This window comes from Tenebrio molitor, chromosome 4, assembly GCF_963966145.1.
Source record: "Tenebrio molitor chromosome 4, icTenMoli1.1, whole genome shotgun sequence".
Lineage (NCBI taxonomy): Eukaryota > Metazoa > Arthropoda > Insecta > Coleoptera > Tenebrionidae > Tenebrio > Tenebrio molitor.
Window position 1 is genome coordinate 19225833 of NC_091049.1, and position 21754 is coordinate 19247586.

A 21754-nucleotide genomic window follows, 5' to 3' on the forward strand; every position below is an offset into this window, starting at 1 on the left:
TGTCAAAAAAAAAGTAGCACCCCAAAAAGGGGATTAGTTTCTAGACCAATTCTGCATTCTAATTTTAATTCACGCGCCCAGGTTGATTTGATTGACATGCAATCGCAAAGTTACAACGACTATCGTTTCATTATGGTATATCAAGACCATTTAACAAAGTTTGTGTTGCTGAAATCTTTGAAAACCAAAAGGGCAGAAGAAGTCGCATTTAATATATTAGAGATATACACTACTTTTGGAGCACCTCTAATTCTCCATTCCGACAATGGTCGAGAGTTCGTCAATTCAGTTCTGGTAGAACTACACGCGATGTGGCCAGAGGTAAAAATTGTTCATGGGAAACCCAGGCACAGTCAGAGTCAAGGATCGGTTGAGCGTGCCAATAGAGATGTTGAGGAAATGTTGGGGGCGTGGATGGATGAAAATAAAACCAAAGACTGGCCTGCAGGAATCAAATTTATTCAGTTCAAGAAAAACCGTGCACTACATTCTGGTAAGTGTCTTATGAAACGTTGCGGAGTTTGAAAAAAGTTCGATCCCCAATTACAAAATTGTTTGTTCACAAGGAATTGGAAGATCTCCGTATGAGGCTATGTTCGGATGCCCGGCTAGAGTAGGACAAGCCTCAGCTGGCATTCCACATGATTTAATGAACCATTTGGCCACTGAAGAAGATATTGAAAATTTACTAAAAGAAATGGAAGGAGAGTCTAATGACCTTGAGGATAATTCGCATGGGGAAAGAGAAGATGAAGAAAATACAGTTCCAGAAACAGTAGATGCTGTAAGGACTGAAAGCAGTAAGTTCATTTGATAGTTTTAATCAACCCACCAAATTAATAACATTCTACTGAATTTTTGCCGCACACGAAGACGTAGTTTGCGGCCAGTGCTATACAGTATTACCACTTGGCGAAGAAGTTAATAATGATGGAAAATGCCTTAATTGTGAACGACAGGGAAACATTGTTAATGAGCGTAAAAGATCCAGAGAATCTTTAGAAAAACAAGCCACCAAAATGCTGAAGCTTTCTAAGAAAAAATTCTCTGAGGTTCAAGTTGGAACTACGGTTCGTGTACCCATACCGGACGTAGACAGAGCTCGTGGTTCTCCCCGTAATGTATTGGCTGTTGTCGGTAGTGTAGAAGATGGTCTTTATAAGCTTTGTATGTGCAGTTGAAGATATAAATTACAGAATAATTTTGACATTTTAGATACAACCCATGGCGTTTTAAAGCATAAGTTTACCAGATCTGAGTTTAATCCCTGCATTGAAAAGTTTATTTTACAGTGATTCCGCAAAAAATAAAGAAATTTCCCTTAGGGAAGTTGCAGCTGAAAATAGTATTTTAGGGGGACAGGGTTACAAGCGTTGCCACTGCAAGGGCGGATGTAAAAACAATAAGTGTGCATGTCGTGCAAACAAAAAAATTTGCAATTCGAAGTGCCATGGATCACTCTCATGCCACAACAAAAATGAATAATTTTGAATATGGACTCCAATATTATTTGAAAAATTAGTATGTTTCATTTTGTTCTCATCGTTTTTTTAGTTTTTTTATTTACTTACGTTACATTATTACCAAGTAAGATCTAATAAGAGTGAATAATATTTTTTCATATTGTACTATGTACCTACCTACTTCAACACATTTGATAAATAAAAATACTGAAAGAAAACAATATGTTGTATAGTTTCAATAACCTAATCATGCACTATAGCAGACAAAAAATTTCGTCCACAACTGTCATTCCACTCACGAATGCTTTAAAGCAGCCTTTAGGAACGAATAACCTCACTTCACATGTTGACATATTGTATCAATGTTCTTATGGGTGACAGTAATAAATTTCAAACTGTAATTTGCAAACGTCCATCATAATAACAATAAAGGTTAAACTACACCCAATTTTTGTGAAATTATTATTATTATTGAATAAGTCAACTAACAGACTACTGTCCAAATAAAAGTTGACTAAAACAGGAAAAATATGAACAGAATTCAGCAACAGTCAGCTACAATTATTATTGCTGTCCCATGTCGGGAGATAACATTGAATAAAAAGTTTTTATTCAGTGACATGTTTTTATTAAAAACCATGTCAATTAAGCCGTTGCAATCGATTCAAATTACACGATATACCAACCAGTATACTCGGAAGTGGCATAGCATGAAGATCACTAATATCATTAAAACAGTTAAACGTGGAACACATTCTGAACGAAGGAGAATGATTAAGAACATTTGTATTAGATCTAGGAACATGGAAATATCTATGCGATCTTGATAAAATCTGAGGAACATTGATGCACAGACCACTCAAAAGACTGGAGCAGTCCACTTTATTGTGGAATAATTTAAAGAGGAAGGTCACCGTATCAAGTACTCGTCTAACTTTTAGGGGGGTAAAAGTAAACCTGGAACACAAAAGATCATAATCAACACCAATCGGCGGATAAATTCCGTCTTCCTTAAAATAAAGAAATTTGCGTTGCACAGATTCAATAGAGTTAATATACCGAGTGGAACAAAAGTATCAAATAATCTCTGTAACTTTTTAATTTGAAAAATTATGAAAAAATGTTTAATATAGAAATTGTCAACAACATTCTTGATATCGCATTTTATTACGTAGTAAGTTAATTTTATCACCTTTGTTTTTTTTTAATTTTATTCTTTTTCCCCATTATGGCAAAACTGTATTTATGAATAGGTACAGAAAGATACGCTTGTTTGAAAATCACACAAAAATGTATGGGTGCTATTTAAAAAACCAAAGTTGGTTGCCATAGCAGCGAAACAAAAGAAGATACTAGATTTGTAGTCGTTGAACCCGAAGAGAGAAAACCATGCGGACTTTCCGAAATATGATCAAAAAAGCAGGAATTCCATCATCACCCGAACATAGGCCCGACTTAAGCAATCCAATGGATTCCAAAATATCAGCTTCCGAAATATTATACAAACAGAATGTACCATTTCCAGGAACATCTATCAAGTTCGCAGGAGCATCCACGGTATCATAGGAATTCTTAAAATGAGTCGCAAAACTATTCACAATTTGAGAAAATGAGCGTAAAGAATGACCACCATATGGGAAGGAATCCTAATCCGACTCTTCCTCTTGTTAACAAATGACCAGAAATTCTTAGGATCACGAACTAAGTTTTCTTGGACCTTAGAAATATAATCACGAAAAGCCACACCAATTTCACGCTTCACGTCACGTCTTAGGTTCTTAAATTCTATAAAATAATATGGAAATGACAGGAAATGGGTGGACGAAATTTTTTGGCCGCAATAGTAACCTATATCAACATTCTCCGACCGTTTTTGGTCATTATCGTTAATGACCGGACAATGATGCTAACGTTAGAAAAAAATGACATTTTTAATAAGATTGCCCACCCGTCACGGGCCATAACGTCAATGTCCGGTCATTATCGATAATCGCCAGGAAAAATGGACAATCACGTCATTGTCCGGCCATTATCGTCAATGTCCATTTATCGTCTTTGTCCGTAACATATACATATGTATTATGTTTACACATTGTTAATTGGGTGGCCTCACAGCACATTAATTTTGTCGTTTTCATGTCTTTCGTTCAAAATCGACTAGGGCCCAGTCAATTTTGACTTTTTGAAATAAATATTTTTTGCATACATTTTTCTAGAAGACTCTGAGTCCATCTCTTAACAGATTACATACGCATCTAATATTATACGTATAAATATTTTTTTTTATAAAAAGTTATGTATAATGTACTTACCTAATCAAATAACAATTTATTTAATTATAAATAAAGTTGTTATATGAATTTTCTAGCAGTAGTACCAAATCCCTGCCAAAAAGGTTGATAATCGGTTTTTTTTTGTTAAATTTTTTATTTTAGGTGTTGTACTTTGTACGTTATGTTCATTATTTCTAAGTACATACATATAATATTGTTTTCAATTGGAACTATTATACGAGTATATTATACCCACTTTTATTTCGTAATAAATTTTATTTAATATATCTTCTTTTATTATCACTAGTAACAATTTACATAGGTATGTAATAGTAACCGTGGTACAGGTAAAATTTCTATATTGGTATGTAAAGGTAAGTAATACAATTTTAAATTTACAAAACGATAATGTAAAAGCTCGTTTTGCGATTGTAATCTTACCAAACGTTTGTGTAATAAAACATAACTAATGTTGACTCTTACATTCGCGAATTGTAGACTTACTGTTATAACTTGTACGATTTCCGGTTGAATCTGTGTTATTGCATACCGACTTGTAATCTTACTAAACCTTTATGTAATAAAACATAACAAATGTTGACTCTTACATTCGCGAATTGTAGACTTAAATTGACTTTGTTATTGTACATGTATACCGGGACATTTTTTTAACGCTGAACATAGCCCCATACTAATTCCCTATGTTCAGTTTTAAAAAGCACACATCAATGCGAATTACGTTTATGAGATTTTTGAAGAAGAAAAAAAATATTTATTTTTACAGCGTTACAGTGACTTGAGTACAAGAATGATTGTATTAGTTAACAATTGTTCGTTATATATATGGGTTTAGTATTGACTGAAGGTCTATTAAGATTATTTGTATACATATAATGATGCGATTATGCACATATTTATAATTGTATGGTATGATAATTTCTTTTGACGGATGGTCTGCACTTTGATACTATGATACTAAGATACATATTATTATAGTGATACGATTATACATGTTTATCCTAATTATATGATAGTGTATATGTTTTCTTAATATAACTCCTCCCTGCTTAAGTGGGAAAATAACACTGAGGTGTTGTTTTCGGAAGGCTGTTTTTCTGGTTTCTCTGGCTCGTATGTGGTTGTAGAGTGGTCCTTTTTCGAGATGAGGGTGGTCCTTTTTAGGTTCCTTTTTGTTGTCATGACGGTCCAGATTGCAAAACTGCAACTAGCTAGAACAACAATTAGAGATATTGTCGAGATGCTGTGGGTTACAATTTCGTGATTGGACGTTAGATTTGAACGGTCCAGAGTTGCTTCTTTTTGGAGTTTCGTAATATCGTCCAACTTGATCTGATGGAGTTTTAGAAGGTGAACTGTGGAATATGTTGATACATCTTCCGTCTTGATTTGAGGTAGGATGAATGGTTCTCCGCTGATTACGTTTTCTTCGTTTGCGAATGTTGAATCTTCGTATGTGATCTTGCAGTGTTGGGGGATGCGAATCACGCTCGGTTTTTCGATGATTTTGTATCCGGGGTTTTCGCACACTTTCTTGATTTTTATTGGTTGATGCGGGACAATCAGGATAAAATTCTTCTTTATCGACTCAAGGATGGTATTGCTTATGGACACCGGTATGGATTGGCAATTGTTGCTCTTCAAGTTCTGCATGAAGGATGTGATGCAGTCCTTTTCGCTATAGGTCAGTTTGTTATCGCAGAAAAAGGTTCCTTCTACACTTGGACATTCTTTGTCTTCGTATTGATAGGTTCTTGGACTGAATATTAGGTAAGGTTTTGGAGGTAAAATGATATGATTGGCTTGGGGGATCGGATATAGGTGGTAGTAGTCAAAATTGATTGTATTAAGAAGAGGTATGTAGATTGAAAAAATAATTCTATTATCGTAAAAAGAAACTTTTGTGTTTGCGATTTGGTAATAAGAAATAAAGTTTTTAAATGTTGGAATTCTGTTTTGGTCGTATAACTTGGACAGAGTTTCGAGCATTTTCTTTAGATCCGAAGTAGAAATAATAGAGTTATGAAGTGTGTTAATTTTGGCAAACATTATGGCGTTTTCTAAGTTATCTAAGAACCTTATTAAAGTTTGGCAGTTTAAAAGAATTTGTTCAATAATATTTCGTGCTCGTGTAAAGGCTGCTACATCTTCGAATACTTTGTTTACTTTGTCTTGGAAGTTGTTGAGATTGGTCTTCATTAATAACTGATTTCTATTAAGAGTACTAATAGTGTTGTTGTAGTTATCTATCAGGTGACTATTCAGTGAAGTTTGTAACTCGATTTGTTTGCTAAGAATTTTATCGTTATTGAGCAGAGTGTTAATTGCCTTATTAAATTTTTCACCGTCATCGGAGTCCAGAGTCCCAAATAAAAACTTTGACGTTTTTCCAATTATGTCTAAAAGTCCGCGTTTGTTTCTCGTGTTGGGTTTGATATTAATTAGTTTAATCTTTGCTTCGGTGATTATGTGGTTAGTGTGAGTTAGTAGGTTTTCTAATGTGTTTTTGTAGATATTTGTTTTAGAAGGGGTTGTGCTATTAAAGGTATTGTTGATTGTTTTGAATTGATTGATAGTGTCGTCTAATAGTTCTGATAGTGAGTTCGTATCGATAAAATGGATGAAAGTGTGTTGGTTTTCGATTATTCTACCTGGTCCTAGGTGGAAGGGGAGGACCTGTGACTCGACTGGTGTCACTTCAATGTCTTTCGTCATTAGTGGGCTCACCGATGTTATTAGGATTGTTATTAGGAAGATCATGTTGAATCGTTCTCTGAAACAAGGCCTTTTGATGAATTTTCCGAGGGTTTTTCGTGGCAGATTTGTGATATGTACCTCTATGTGTTACCAATTTGTCGTTTTGATCTGACAATACGTTTGTTTTGATAAATTTAGGTTTGGCTTTATTTCGTTCTTTTGTGGTTATGTAAGCGGGGTCATTTGTTTTGAATTCTTTGGGTGTTTCTCTGTTTTCGTTAAGTTTGCTTATTAAAATTTCTTTATTATTATTTAACTTTTCTTTAATTTGATTGTAGATAATATTAGTCTTTTCTTTATGATTTTGTATGTAATTTGATATTATTTTTCCATCCGTTAGGTCGAATGGATGAGTCGACTCTAGGTGCCCTTTTAAAACTTCGAATGGTGTATAACCTGTTACTGAATGGATAGCATTGTTATAACCAATTATTGCGTAATTCATTAGAGAAGTGATATTTTCGTGGGGTTTATCTATTTTTAGGCATCTAATTTCTTCCGCTAACGTTGAGTGAAAACGTTCGACTGGCGAATTGCTATTGGAGTTTTTGGAAGTCGTAAAATGGAGCTCTATTTTGTGTAATTCGCAAAAGTTTTCTAATGAATTGTTTTTAAATTCACCGCCGCGATCTGCTGTGATCTTGTTAGGTAATCCGTGATGGGAAATAAAGACCAGTAAACTGTCTATTATGTTAATCGGTGACAAGGAAGCTATGTGGTAGGCTTGTCCATATCTAGAGAAAGCATCGAGAATTGTCAGAAATGAATTATTTGATATTTTAAATGTATCGATATGGATGTGTTCTAATGGTTTACTAGCAGTGGGAGTCAGATTGAATTTTAAGACTGGAGGATTTCTTTCATATTTGCTCACTTGACAAGTCACGCAGTTGTTAACAAAATTGGTAATATCTTTAATTAAATCCGGCCAATAAAAATTGCGTTCAATTGAGGTTTTCATTTCGTTTATTCCTTTATGACAGGTCTTACCTTGATGATGATATATTAATTTTTCTGTTTGTTGATCTGAATTTACGATGTCTTGTAGTAGTATTGTACTCTTAATGAATTTGAAGGAGGAATTTTTAAAGCAGCTTTGAATTACATTGTTAAAAATATCGGCTAATTCTAGGGTTTTGAAATACAAGGTGTAATTCTGTTTGGAATCAACGTATTCTTTTATTACGTTAATTATGTGGGATTCGATGTTGTTTGTAGGTAACGATATCGTTAGGCGATTTTTATTAAAAATTGTAGTTTGTTGAATGTTTGGTTTTAGTATGTTTCTGGAGCAAAATAATATTACTTGGTTTTTATAGTGGTTTAGGGGCTTGTCTGTTATCGGGATGGTAATTACTGGATTTTCTAACGCAGAATGAACGGTTTCATTATCTGAAGGGTTTTTGTCAGGGGGTTTTATCTGTATATTAGATATTATATTAATCTTAGAACCGTGAGTGACTGAATTGCTCAACGTTGTTGATGGAGTTGGTTTGCTGATGTTCGATGTTATATCATCGTTACGCAAGTGGTCTGGAGGTGGAATTGGAGAATCCATGTATGATGGATTTTCGGATACTGGAGTGAGGTGTTCGTTTTTTAAGTATTCGTCAATCATTTGTGTGGTATCTCCGACGTTAGCAATGACTGAAGAAGTGTCGTCGTTTTCTATCGCGTTGATCTCTGTTCTTGATAATGCGTCGGCATTGGTGTTCTGTTTTCCTTTTTTATAAATTATTTTATAATCGAATTCTTCTAATTTTAGACGCCATCGCACTAACCGCGAATTTGGCTCTTTAAGGTTAAATAACCATTGAAGTGGTTTGTGATCTGTGACGATAACGAATTTGCGTCCGAACAGGTATGGTCTAAAGTATTTTGTTGCCCACACGACTGCGAGTAATTCTTTTTCGATGGTACTATAGTTACATTCAGCTGGATTTAGTGTACGAGACGCGTATGCTACAGGCAGGTCGGTACCTATATTTCCTTGGCTCAGTATTGCTCCAATGGCGAAATTCGATGCATCGGTGGTGAGTATAAAGGGTTTCTTAAAGTCTGGGTATTGTAAAATCGGATCGTTACATAAAATGTCCTTACAGAATTGGAAGGTTCTGCAGAATTCGTCTGTGTGTTCAATCTTAGCGCCCTTTTTTAGACAGGTGGTGAATGGTTTCGTTATTCGCGCAAAGTTTTTTATAAATCGTCGATAGTAACCGAGTAATCCCAAAAATGATTTAATGTCTTTTGCTTTTGTCGTTGTATCGCTTCTATCTTCTTTGGGTTGGGTTTGATTCCTTCGGGCGTGACGATATGACCAAGGAATTCTACTTCTTTCCTGAGAAATTCGGATTTATCTAATTGAACTTTAAGTCTACATTCGCGTAATATTTTGAAGATTAGTTTCAAATTGGAAATGTGCTCTTGAAGCGAGGTTGAAAAAACTATGATATCATCCATGTAAACGAAACAAATTTTTTCTTGTAATTCTTTGAGAACGTTGTCCATTACCCGTTGAAAAGTTGCGGGTGCGTTTTTCAGACCAAATGGCATGCGAACGAACTCATAGTGACCGTTTTCCACGTTAAACGCCGTTTTAGATATTGAATTTGGATCCATTTCGATCTGATGGAATCCGGAGGCGAGGTCAAGGGTGGTAAAATACTGACATTTTCCAAGTTTATCGAGTATATCTGTGATATTTGGTAGTGGATACCTGTCGTCTACGGTCTTTTCGTTTACTTTTCTGTAATCTATGACGATACGCCATTTTTGTTTTCCGCTTGCATCGATCTTTTTTGGTACTACCCAAATGGGTGAACTCCATGGACTTTGTGACGGTCTGATAATTCCATCTTTGAGCATCTTGTCTGTTTGATTTTTTACTTCCAATTTGTGAACGAATGGGTACCGGTATGACCTTGTATGGATAGGAATTTCGTCCGAAGTCTTTATTTGATGTTTTATTTGATTGGTGAATGTAAGTTTGTCATCGTCTTTATGAAATATGTCTGAGAATTCACGGCAAAGTGATGTTATTGCTTCCTTTTCTTCAATGTTAAGATGATCGGTTCTGATCAAGTTTTCTATTCTTGAGGTTTTATTACACATACGTTTTTTTGTTTCAGGAAAAAATTGTTCGACATGAAAGATTTCGAAACGTTCTTTGTTTGACTCTGAAAAATTTACTGTCTTTAATGGTTCAAATAAAATTAGGTCAATTCTTGAATCAGTCCTATTGTGAATTTCCATCAGTGCGAATCCATCTTTTGCAGTAGTTAAAGTTTCAGGAATGTATAAATCGTTGATGGTTTGTTCCAATATAATCACGTCGCCGTTGTTGCAATTGACCGGGAGTTTCGTTTTCAAAATTTCGTGTGAATTTACACTGACTGTGTGAGAGGTTTCGTCGGGTTGTCTATAATAGAATGGAATTTTCATTATACCGTTTGTTAAGATCTTATCCACGAGGTTAATTGACAGTTTCATCTCTCTTAAATCTTTCAGGCCTAAAATTCCGTCAAAATATTCATGAAAGTCAAATAACAAAAATTCTATTATTTTATCGTTGTTTAATTCAGGAAATGCTTGTGTTTTTGCCTTGAATCGAATAGGTTTTTCGCCCGTACTGGTTTTGATTTTTGAGGGTTCATGATAGATGTCGAAGGGGAAATATTTTTCTGCTATTCCGGGTCTAATTATGGATTTATAACATCCGGTGTCGATTAGCAGTTTTACGGGTGGATATGAAAGTTGGATGTAAGGAAGGGAATTGTAACAGGTTGAATTATTTATTTGTTACTAAATTGTAAACGTCATTTATTCGAACTGTCACTTGACGTTGAAAAGTCATTTTAACTGGCTAGTAGCGTTAAATTGACAGCAGACCAGTTATGAATTTAACAAGTTAGTAGAGAAATTTGAAATTTGGAAAGGATAGTAGCGTTTTTAACATTTGAACATTTTTATTTCTTTGTTTCATACAAATTAAAATTAAATGTACAATTAGAATTTCCGCTAATGTCGAACATTCCTGAAGCGGAAGTGAATTCGCTCGTCATTGGACAATTAATTGTAGAACCTCCCGAAGTGGAAGCCACATCTGTTGAGTTTCGTCCAGGAAACATTTTTTTCGCAATTTCAATTTTTTTATTGATAGAATCATCCACATAACCTTCCGCAATTCCACTACTTTTCCATCCTCCCACACGTTTTAGTGTCAAAATATCTCCACCTGCATCCACAACCATTGTTGCTGCTGATCGGCGAAATGAGTGACCTGTGTATAATTCAGGTTCTTGTAGCCCTAAGTATGTTGCAGTTTTTTTCGGTACACCGCCAATAGTGTGCTGGCCAACATTGAGGGAAATACATTTGCCATTACGGTAGGTTAAAAAGAAACGTAATTGGTCTGCTTGACGAGGACGAAGAGCTGCATATTTTCTGTACAAAACACAAGGTTGAAAACTGCAGCCCTCATCTGTGATCGTAAATCTCCTTGTTGTTAAATTCTTTGTATTCCGTAAAGTGACGATAATATATTTCTCAACATCTTCTACGTCCTTCACCGTCAACGAGAGAAGCTCGTCACACCGGCAAGCACCAAAAATTCCAAAAATTGTAATCACTTTATATAACAACCAATAGTCATCAGGAGCTTCAACAAGAAATTTTTCCACTTGCTCTTTTGTTAAAACCCTTGCCTTCTTCGGCACGTAACGCTCATTCTTTCTCTTGAGAAAAGCAATTACCTTATGAAATCTACAAATGTCAAGTTAAAATATCACTTTTTTGACAACGTCTGTAATAGGAAAACAAACCTACGAACTTCAGCATTTTCTTTAATTTCCAGGCAGCTTTTTAACATGGACCATTTCGACCACAAAGAATTGGGGCTAAATTTGTCTGATAGTTGGTGAAGATACACCAAAAGAACGTCTTCCGTTACACCAGTTACGTTATTGTTTTTCTGCCAATTTTTAAATTCTTCATATTCTCGTTCATATCTTGCTAAAGACTTCGCTGGCAGTAAACTGGAAGCCACGTTTATAGCTTCCTTTTTGATTTCTTCTGGCACGTTCATTTGAGAAAAAATCTTGACGGAAATAAACAATTTGAACAAACGGCGCGTTGTCATAGTAATTGTACTTCTAAGGTTTCTGAGTTTTGAGCAATAATTTGGAAGAAAACAGAATTTGATCATTTTTAATTTTATTTAGTTGTTTACAATTTAGTAACAAATAAAATATTATACAAGACACGCCAGGTAACTGGTTTTACTGGCTCAAGGAGGTAACTGACTCGTCTTCGACTCGTCAGTTATATCCTCCATTCGCCAGTAAAAACCATTTTACCTGGCTTGTAATGTAAAATACTATTACTTCACAGGTCACGTCGTCGTATTTGAATCGTAAACTAGTCGAAAATTTTGATACTCGTCGATGGTGGTTTGTACAAGGTCATCGTCGGGGTTTTGTGTGTCTTCGTTGTCGCAGAAGTAATCGTCAGGGTCTGTTTGGTTATTATGTGGATATTGTTCGTTGTGACTTGTTTGTTCTTGATAATCGTAATTATGACTCCTATTAGTCGATGTACTCGGCTCATCGGTGCTATAAAAATCGTTTTCCTGATGGAATAGTTCTTCTGAGATGAAATTTTTTGGTCTTGCGGTAAAAGTTTGATTCGGGAATGGGCGTTGAATAGTGGGATTTCTGGATGTTGTCGACATCGGTTCGGGTTTGTTACTAGGTGCCTGTCCCGTTGGCTTGAAGACGTTTTTTGGACGGCCAAAAACTTGGGTGTTTGTAAAGAATTTTTCTGGGGTCGGTCGAGTTGTGAATTTAATGGGTTGACTAGGAAAATTATTTTGTTGTTTAGGATATTGGTACATCGGTGTTTCGCGTATAGGGGGTCGATTAAATTGTTGGTTTTGGTTATGTGAAGGTCTTTGTGGAGTTTGATTGTTGTGCATATGGTAAGGTAAACTTATGTTAGTTGGAGTAAAGTGAGGTGTGTTGTTAAAAGAAGGTTGGGGAGGTTTTCTTTCGTGCATCTGAATCTGTGGGGTTAAGCGATTTATTTGTGATGGTGGATGTTGTGTGTACTGGAAATTTTGTTCTTCGACAACCAGATTCATCGCTGTTTCTAAGGATTTTGGATCTCGAAGTCTAATAATACTTTGTAATGTACCTGTTAATCCGCGGATAAAAGTCTTAAGTGCCATGTTGTCATATTGTTTTAGATATATGGTTTTGGTTGCATCAGACATTTTTAATACACTAAGTGAATTGACTTTAGCTGATAATTGGCTACGTACTGTTTGAATTCTTTGTCCAAAGTTCAAAGGTGACTCGTTTTTGAAAGGTCTCAAAAAGATTAAGTCTTGTTCTAAACAGTCGATATTTCTTTGATCTCCAAAGCACGATCTTAGGGTCCTTTTTATTAAGGGCCAACTATTTAGTTCGGTTTTTGTTGCTACTAGAGCTTGGGCTCTACCTGTTAATTTCCCTATTACTACTCTTAATAGATAGGAAGCTATTGTTGGGTCTGTGCCGAATGTATTGAACAAATGGTCGCATGATGAAATAAAAATTTCTAAGGTTGTTAGATTACCGTCATACTGTGGAACTGTATCGACATGTAATTTTATCAATTGAAGATTGAAGGTACTTTCGTTGTTTGGTGCCATAATGTTGTTGGGAATTCTTAAATGTTTTATTTTATCGATCAAATGGTCTAATTCGATACTCGAATCAGTGTCGCTATCTGTGCTCATGAAAATTCGATTGACTTTATTTATTATTACCTATCAATAAGCGAAAAATGTATTTTTTTTTTTTTGCAAAAGAAATTTCGATCTTTTGAATTAATTGAATTATTTTTTATTTTTTATTTTTTTTTGAAAAGAAAGGGAATCAGACGGGATGCTCAGTCCACTAACCTGGTGTTCTTGAGTATTGCCAGTCGTCTGGGGGTGAACCAGTTGCCTCAAAGTCCTCAGCTGTCGAAGTCGAACTTTAGATTTGCTTGATGCAGGTCCTTCGCTCGATGTCTTCCTGTTACACCTTCTGTCCGATACAGGAGTTACCTCAGGTTCTTTCTTCTTGAATAGTGCTTGAGGAATTGAAATCCCAAATCGCGATATTATTGCTCGATGCAAGATGATAATACACGATCGCACTATCCTACCGACTGCGCCAATTACGTTTATGAGATTTTTGAAGAAAAAAAATATTTAAGCATAAACATCGAAGCAGTGAGTGTGGTGTACAGACGTGTTCTTCGTGCTCTCCGTTTTTAGCGCTCATACTGTGATTTACGCAAGTATATTTACATTACATATTTACATCTAATTTCGTATATCGTCGATTCCTCGTGAGTCTCATAAGAAACACCCAAATTGGTGCAATTTTGATTTGCAGCAGTTAATTGATTCATGACATTGGTGGCGTTTACTTGCTGGTATTATCGCCCGAGTTTTTGTTCACCGGAGATAAGTTTCTTTTAACGGCAGGCCGGGAGGCGAATGACTGCGTCCTTTCGCAGTATTCGCCTCAAATTTAATTTTTGTGCTCCGGGATTCGCCCCCGGGTTGGAGCGCTAATACAAATCATATTGCAAGATGGCGAGCGACTCGCCAACAATTTTCCCTGGTAAAGAGCAGGCGGTAGTTTGTAATGCTACCGACGGACTAATGTTACAGGACTATGTGAGAGCTATAGGTAGTATAGTATCTCACAAGAACGTTTTATTTGCATCGAGAATCTCTAACGAACGAATTTGCATCTATTTAAGTAGTAAGTCTTTGGTTGATGACGTGGTCTTAAACCACTCATCCATCACCATCAATGACAAGGTCGTTGGGGTACGTCGGTTAATAAACCCTGCGCCTCGTATTATTTTGTCAAATGTTTGTCCATCAATTCCCCATCATGTTTTCGAGAATCAAATTAGAGCTCTTGGATTTACTGTACTTTCGCAAATGTCATTTGTCAGGGCAAGAATACTAGATGATGAATATTCACATGTCCTTAGTTTTCGCAGACAAATATATGTACAGCCGGATGACGCTATCGGGCTGCCAGATTCGGTCGTGTTAAAGTTCGATAATACAAATTACCGTATATTTATGACCTTCGACGATATATGTTTTAAGTGCAAAAGGATTGGCCATTATGCGAGCGACTGTCCACAAGACAGAGATGCTGACCTTGAAACATCTACCCCTAATGAGAACCCTACAACGCATGCTACGACTGACACTCTGGCAGGAAAGCGGCAAATGACGGATGACGACGAGACAGAGTTAAGCCCTTCAAACAGTACGAACGCGAATTCCGATAGCACCGGTAAATCCAAAAAGATAAGATCCAGTGACTCAGTGGAAAGCCTGACCTCTACTTCTGAACTGTTAATGCTTGCAAAAGATGCTGTTAATAACTCTGAGCAGTATCCAATTGACTTCGACCAAATGGTCGAGTTCATGGAGAAAGTCAGCGGTGAAACGGATATACTTGCTCTGGTACGATCTTTCACAAATGATACTCAAGGCGTAATTAACCTCTTGCATGATGTTTACAACGTGGTCCCCCACAAGAGCATCAAAAACAAGTGTCGAAAAATACAGAGGCGAATCCGGAAAGCCTTATTGTCTAAGGATTCGGTGAGCGCCGATGACCTGAACTTGAGTACCATAGTCGGCGAGCCGTAAATTCTAGTAAGGACAATTATTTTAACATAACAAAATTCACGTCAGACGCAAATTATTTATCCTGTAGTATAGCTTACACCAACATCGCATCACTTTTGGCAAAATACGATGATTTTTGTGCTTTTGTGGGTCGGGACGAGCCGTCCATCATTCTGTTGACCGAAACGTGGCTCTCATCTTCTATCCCCGACAGTTTGGTCTCCATAAGAGGTTACACACTATTCCGGAGGGATCGGTTCGGCAAGAGGGGTGGTGGTGTTTGTATGTACTTTGCGAACAGAGTTCTGACCAACTTTAAGATACAACCTATATCCGGGGACTTCCGCGGTATTGAAGCACTGTTTCTTGGGGTGCACAGCAAAACTGTATCATTTGTTTTGGGTTGCGTATACAGGCCACCTTCGTCGTCTATCAGTGACGACAAAATCTTGATTGATTTCATCAAAGGTCTGGCGGACACATCACAAAAGATTTTCATTTTCGGTGATTTTAATATGCCGGACTTGCTGTGGCCTTTGGACTCCAGCGGGCCATTCAGCAACTCATCTCAACTAATGGCTGATCTAATTATTAACAGCCACCTATGTCAACTTGTATCGGAACCCACAAGGTTCAGACTCAATCAGACACCATCCACTCTGGATTTAATCATTTCCTCAGATGATAATTCGCTCACAAATTTAAAATACCTGAGTCCAATTGGGATCTCAGATCACGTGACCCTGGGAATCGAGCTTCAGATCTATTCTTGTCCCAGATTGAAGACTGTTTCATTTGAGAGAACAGTGGTAGAATGGGCTGCGGTAAATCAGCATCTATCAGTTGTTGACTGGAATTTATTACTTTCTAATACTTCTATGACCCATAACTGGAAAGTTTTCAAAACCACTTTGCAAGACATGATTGCGCAGCACACTACTAGAGTAACTTTTAAAAGATCCTCAAAGAAGCCCTGGATCGACTCCAAGATTCTAAAGTTGATTAGGAAAAAACGATCATTGTGGCGTACCTTCAGGCGGACTGGGGCTGAATCTGATTATAAGACCCATAGAGCTTTCTCTAATAAACTTTCCACCACTATTAAGGAGGCTAGAACTAGATATGAGGCGAGTATTGCTAATTCCAAAGATACCAAACACTTTCACAAGCACATTCGCACTCAACTGTCGGGTCCAGTGGGAACTCCACAGGTCAGAGATATTACTGGCTCCGTGACAGACAACAGCGATGTTGTCGCCGACATTTTTGCCGATGTTTTTTCCAAAGTTTTTACGAAAGAATCACGGGACCGGATCCCCGCTGTCCCTGGCCCGCCCAATTCCACTTTTCTCTCGGATATCGATTTTCTTGAAACAGTAGTGTGCGAGAAAATCAGGAAATTGAAGGTGTCTAAGTCTCCAGGGCCGGACCTTATCACAGCCAAGGTTCTCTCAAACTGTGCCGCCGAACTCAGTGTCCCCTTGTCTGTTTTGATGAAGCAGTCGTTTAGTTCGGGGGTTCTACCTCCGGACTGGAGATCGGCAATAGTGCGTCCCATATTTAAAAAAGGTGACAAATTCGACGCTGCAAATTATAGACCTGTTAGTCTAACTTCCCTAGTGGTCAAGGCGATGGAGTCGATAATCTACGATCAGGTGGTTAGATTTCTTCTTGACTGTGATTTAATTCCATTGCAGCAACATGGCTTTCTACCAGGTAAATCTATCCAGTCTAACCTTCTCGCCTGTCTGGCAGATTGGACTAGGGAGGTTGATAACGGCAACTCGGTGGACGTACTGTATTTGGATTTCTCCAAGGCTTTTGATCGGGTTCCTAAGCGACGGCTAATCTCCAAACTACAGCACCTGGGAATATCAGGAAATCTCTTGGCGTGGATCAACGCTTTCTTAAGCGAACGTACTTTTTGTGTAAGGGTGGGCGAGTCATATAGTCGCCCTGTCAGGGTACACAGTGGGGTGCCGCAGGGTTCAGTGCTGGGACCCCTGCTTTTTATAGCCTATACTGCTGACCTTGGATGCATATTGAGATCGCCTTTTGCAATGTATGCTGATGATATTAAAGTATACAACATAAGCAACCAAAGTATGGCATTGGAGCAGGATCTCTTGGCCATTCATGACTGGTCCTGTGACTGGTTACTTCCCTTGAACTCGGATAAATGTGGCGTACTGCACATAGGTAACACTAACCCCAAACATATATATCGCATCAACGGCAAGGAACTGGCCAGTTTTGACAACTATCGTGATCTGGGTGTTACAGTCTCCTTTGATCTGTCTTGGTCCAATCATATTCTAAAAATAACTAAGAAGGCCAACTCCATGCTGTTCCTTCTAAACAAAGTCTTCCGCAAAAGTAGTCCAGCAATATTTGCGAAACTGTACAAGACATATGTCAGGCCTGTCTTGGAATTTGCGAACTGTGTTTGGACTCCTGTTTTACAGCGGGATATTCAATTGCTTGAGTCGGTTCAACGGAGAGCAACTAGAGTGCCGTTTGGCAGAAGCAGACCCCAGTATACAGCCAGGCTTTCTTTGATGGGCATTCCGAGTCTGTCAGCTAGGCGTGTGAGAGGTGACCTCCTGGTAGTTTTTCGCGCCTTGTCCTCTGAACAATCTCCTATTAGGCATTTGTTTACTCTGCACGAAGGGGGTCGCACACGTGGACACTCTTTGAAACTATTAAAGGACAGGTTCGTGACAACTGCAAGACAGTACTTTCTCACAAATAGAATTTTTGACCAATGGAATTCTCTTCCACCAGAGATTGTCAACTGTAAAACCGCTGATTCCTTTAAAGCAAAATATGACAGTCTCCTAAAGTCTAGACCACCAGATGGACTATAACGCTAAGCGCTACCTATACCAATAGCGCGGGCATAACAGGCTTCTGCCTCTGCCCGATCGCTGATCATAATAATAATAATAATAATAATAATTTATTTTTACAGCGTTACAGTGACTTGAGTACAAGAATGATTGTATTAGTTAACAATTGTTCGTTATATATATGGGTTTAGTATTGACTGAAGGTCTATTAAGATTATTTGTATACATATAATGATGCGATTATGCACATATTTATAATTGTATGGTATGATAATTTCTTTTGACGGATGGTCTGCACTTTGATACTATGATACTAAGATTACTTATATACATATTATTATAGTGATACGATTATACATGTTTATCCTAATTATATGATAGTGTATATGTTTTCTTAATATAACTTGCGTTGTGGTTGTGGTTGCTATGCAACCAATTATTACACAAATCTGACAAAACAAAAATGGTCGGCATGTCGACGTTCTGTGTGTCGACTAGAAATGCCATTCAAGATGATTTAAGCAAAGTAAATTGTTTTTTGTAAAATGTATTAATCAGGTAACAGGAACAGGTAAGGAATGATAAATTACTTTATTAAATATTCGAAGTGGCCACCTTCACGTTCTAGACAATATGCCAGCCTATTGTGAAAACCTTGAACACAATTTCTAAGAAATTAGGATCAAGCTCATTGCAAGCATGCCTTATACGATCTTTGAGTTCGTCAGTATTATTTATCATTACATTATTATAAATTTTATTTTTTAGATGCCCCCAAAGAAAGAAGTCATTTGGGGACAAATCTGGTGACCGAGGTGGCCAAGCTGTTGGCCCAAATCTTCCAATCCAACGTTCCCCAAAAATTTCATTTAAATAACGTGTTATCATGGCAGTGGAATGTGGGGGAGCTCCATCCATTTGGAACCAGACATCGTTGACATTCAAGTTTTGAATTTGGGGTATGATTTGTTCCTGAAGTAGTCGCAAGAACGAATTTGAATTTAAATTTCCTTCGATGAAAAATGGACCAATTAATGTGTTATTCATAACTCCTGCCCACACATTAACCCTACGGTTGTATTGTGTCCTTGTTACATTTTGGAGGTGTGGATTAGTTCTTGACCAATATCTGTAAGGATAGGAATAACAAAGGAAAAGGATATGAAGGAATAACTGGATCAATGGAGACTAACCGATAATTTTGGGAATTTACTTCACCATCAAGTGTAAATGATGCTTCATCTGTAAATACTATTTTTTCTAATATGTCTTCGTTGTCATTTATTAAATTAAACATTTTTTCGCAAAAATCTGTTCTTTTAATTTTATCTTCAATACTTAGTAGCTGGTGATTTGTAAATTTATAAGCTTTATACTTAAATTCTTTTAAAACTTTTCGAATTGACGTAGAAGAAATTCCAAAGTAGTGGCTGGTCGTTCGTAATGAAGACCTGGGGTTCTCTTCTGCATTACACAAGATATTTAACTTATTTTCCTCTGTCAAGACATCATTTCTTCTAGTTCGTTTTTGGTGTTTATATTCGACGCATCCGTGGTTATTAAATTTTGATATGATACTAAAAATTGTTCCAACTGATGGAATTGGACGATCAGGATAAGTGACGGAAAATATGTCACGCACATTTCTAATGCTATGATGTGCATGGTATAAGTGCATAATTTGTATTTTTTTTTCAGTTGTATACATTTTTTTAAATTAATCAACAACAATTCAAACAAGTTGAGAATTTTATTTAAAACTGTCCGGCAGTTATTTTGGTTACCATGGTTACTTGATTTCATACATGCATTGATGTGTGCTTTTTAAAACTGAACATAGGGAATAAGTATGGACTATGTTCAGCGTTAAAAAAATGTCCCGGTATGTAGTTTTACATTGAAAATCATTGGTCACAAAGTTGCCAATGATTTTCTATGTAATTCCACACGGTGTTATTTTAGAAAACTCCAAAACAGAACTAAACTACCCTTCCCCCCCTCGCGCGCGAGCCGCTTCACCCCCGCTCTATTTCCGCTGTCCCCAGCATTGCCAACCCCGTCCCTTAGTTCCTAGCCTAGCCGCTAGTACCTTCACATTTGGCGCGCTATCGTGGCGGTACCGGGAATTTAAATTTACAATTTAAACTGTGTCACTACAACGATTAAACACACTTCACTTACATTTTATTCAGCAAGGAAACGTGTATAATGGTGTTTGGTTCCAACAAACGGTGTAAATCAATAAGTGAATTTAATAAAGTCTTTTGGTGGACGTTTTAGAGAATGAAATTTGACTTGCGGCCCGGGAATTGAAATAGGACTCGTGGATAAATGACTAAGCTGGATAAATACATATAGTGCGTTCGTAAAGTTCGGAATAAATTCGATAAAACTGTAAGTATTAATTTCTGAAAAAAATCCTCGAACAGGTCAACTTTGTTTTTAAAAAGTACATATTGTTCAGTACTTTACTTATGTTGACAGCTTGTCATCTCTTAATAATGACGTCATCAATCATTTTTGGAAATGACAACCCCCACTTTTTTCTTATTTTTCTGGTACGCCTTCATATCAGCTAAATGATCAATGAACAAAATTGATACCTTACATAACAATTTTGTTGAGAAAATGACAAATTTTACTTCAAAAAATTTAATTCAATTTGACCTGTTCCAGGATTTTTCTCAGAAATTAATACTTACAATTTTATAGAATTTATTCCGAACTTTACGAACGCACTGTATATGTACATTGAACGTGAACAGCATTATAAGAATCTGAGATGCGAACTATGTGATCCGGTTTAGATTTGACATTTCCCCCTATTAAATTGAATCTGACGCGATAACCCTGGAACCTCAGTCTAGCCTGGTGTAATATCGGGAAAAAGAAGTGGTAAGGTATTATAGTCCTCCAAACTTGCTAAGAGCTCATAAAATTTTAGGGGTATAACGAGCCATTATAAAAATATCAACTTATCTCAAATGGTTTATTACGGGATTAACAAACCGCCCAAGTGAACAGCTGCAGACCCTTTGCATTAGAGAGAGAGGAACCGTTATTCTTTTCAGAAAAATAAAATTATTCTGGTAGTTTGAGGGTTGAGCCACAATAGTCGGTTTAAAATAAGTTAATATTTTTATAATAGCTCATTCCACCCCTAAAATTTTATGAACTCTTAGCTACTTTGGAGGACTATAACAGACTTACAAGGGTACCTCTTTTCACGTGTCAGCTGTCCTAAATGGTCACTGTCCATTCAAATATGGCGGTGACTCTTTGTGCTCTACGCCAGAACACAACTAATTGAGAGCGATGGATACTGGCGGTAGCTTACCCCAAGCGCGGAAATCCCAAGGAACGAATAGTAAATTAAGGTGGTTTACAATAATTTTAAAGTAGGTCGCCTTGACGAGAACGCGCTTCCCCAATCAGTAGATCACATAGTTCAGTACGCCAGTATTGTTTGGTCACCTTGTTACAAAGTTCACATTTGGTCTCTCGAAAAAGTTCAGAGACGGTTTGCCAAATCTCTCATGTATTTCTCTTCTGTTGAGTATCCACAGAGAGGTGTCCCACGTGAGACCCTTTTAGAGCAGGTGCAGATTCCATCGTTAGCTTCTAAGCCAAAATTGGCTAGCATTAAGTTTCTCTCGGACGTTTTTAATTACTCTGTTGATTGCCCCTATTTGTTGTCTCAGTTTT

At 37.0% G+C, this 21754-nt stretch overlaps 4 long non-coding RNA genes across 4 annotated transcripts; 2 read left to right on the forward strand and 2 right to left on the reverse strand.

Moving 5' to 3' along the window:
* The first annotated feature begins 355 nt into the window (after positions 1 to 355).
* LOC138127980 (uncharacterized) lies at positions 356 to 1688 on the forward strand. Its single transcript, XR_011158479.1, has 3 exons — positions 356 to 493; positions 567 to 1167; positions 1216 to 1688. It is a non-coding gene; the product is annotated as an uncharacterized lncRNA (long non-coding RNA).
* Positions 1689 to 5442: 3754 nt separating this feature from the next.
* Positions 5443 to 18167, reverse strand: LOC138128073 (uncharacterized). The gene is made up of 2 exons (XR_011158521.1): positions 13452 to 18167; positions 5443 to 6527 (listed from the first exon to the last, which is right to left on the reverse strand). It is a non-coding gene; the product is annotated as an uncharacterized lncRNA (long non-coding RNA).
* On the reverse strand, positions 10457 to 11893 carry LOC138128072 (uncharacterized). Its single transcript, XR_011158520.1, has 2 exons — positions 11332 to 11893; positions 10457 to 11272 (listed from the first exon to the last, which is right to left on the reverse strand). It is a non-coding gene; the product is annotated as an uncharacterized lncRNA (long non-coding RNA).
* A 280-nt stretch (positions 18168 to 18447) lies between the features above and the next one.
* Positions 18448 to 19359, forward strand: LOC138128071 (uncharacterized). The gene is made up of 3 exons (XR_011158519.1): positions 18448 to 18620; positions 18678 to 18768; positions 18818 to 19359. It is a non-coding gene; the product is annotated as an uncharacterized lncRNA (long non-coding RNA).
* The last annotated feature ends 2395 nt before the right edge of the window (positions 19360 to 21754 follow it).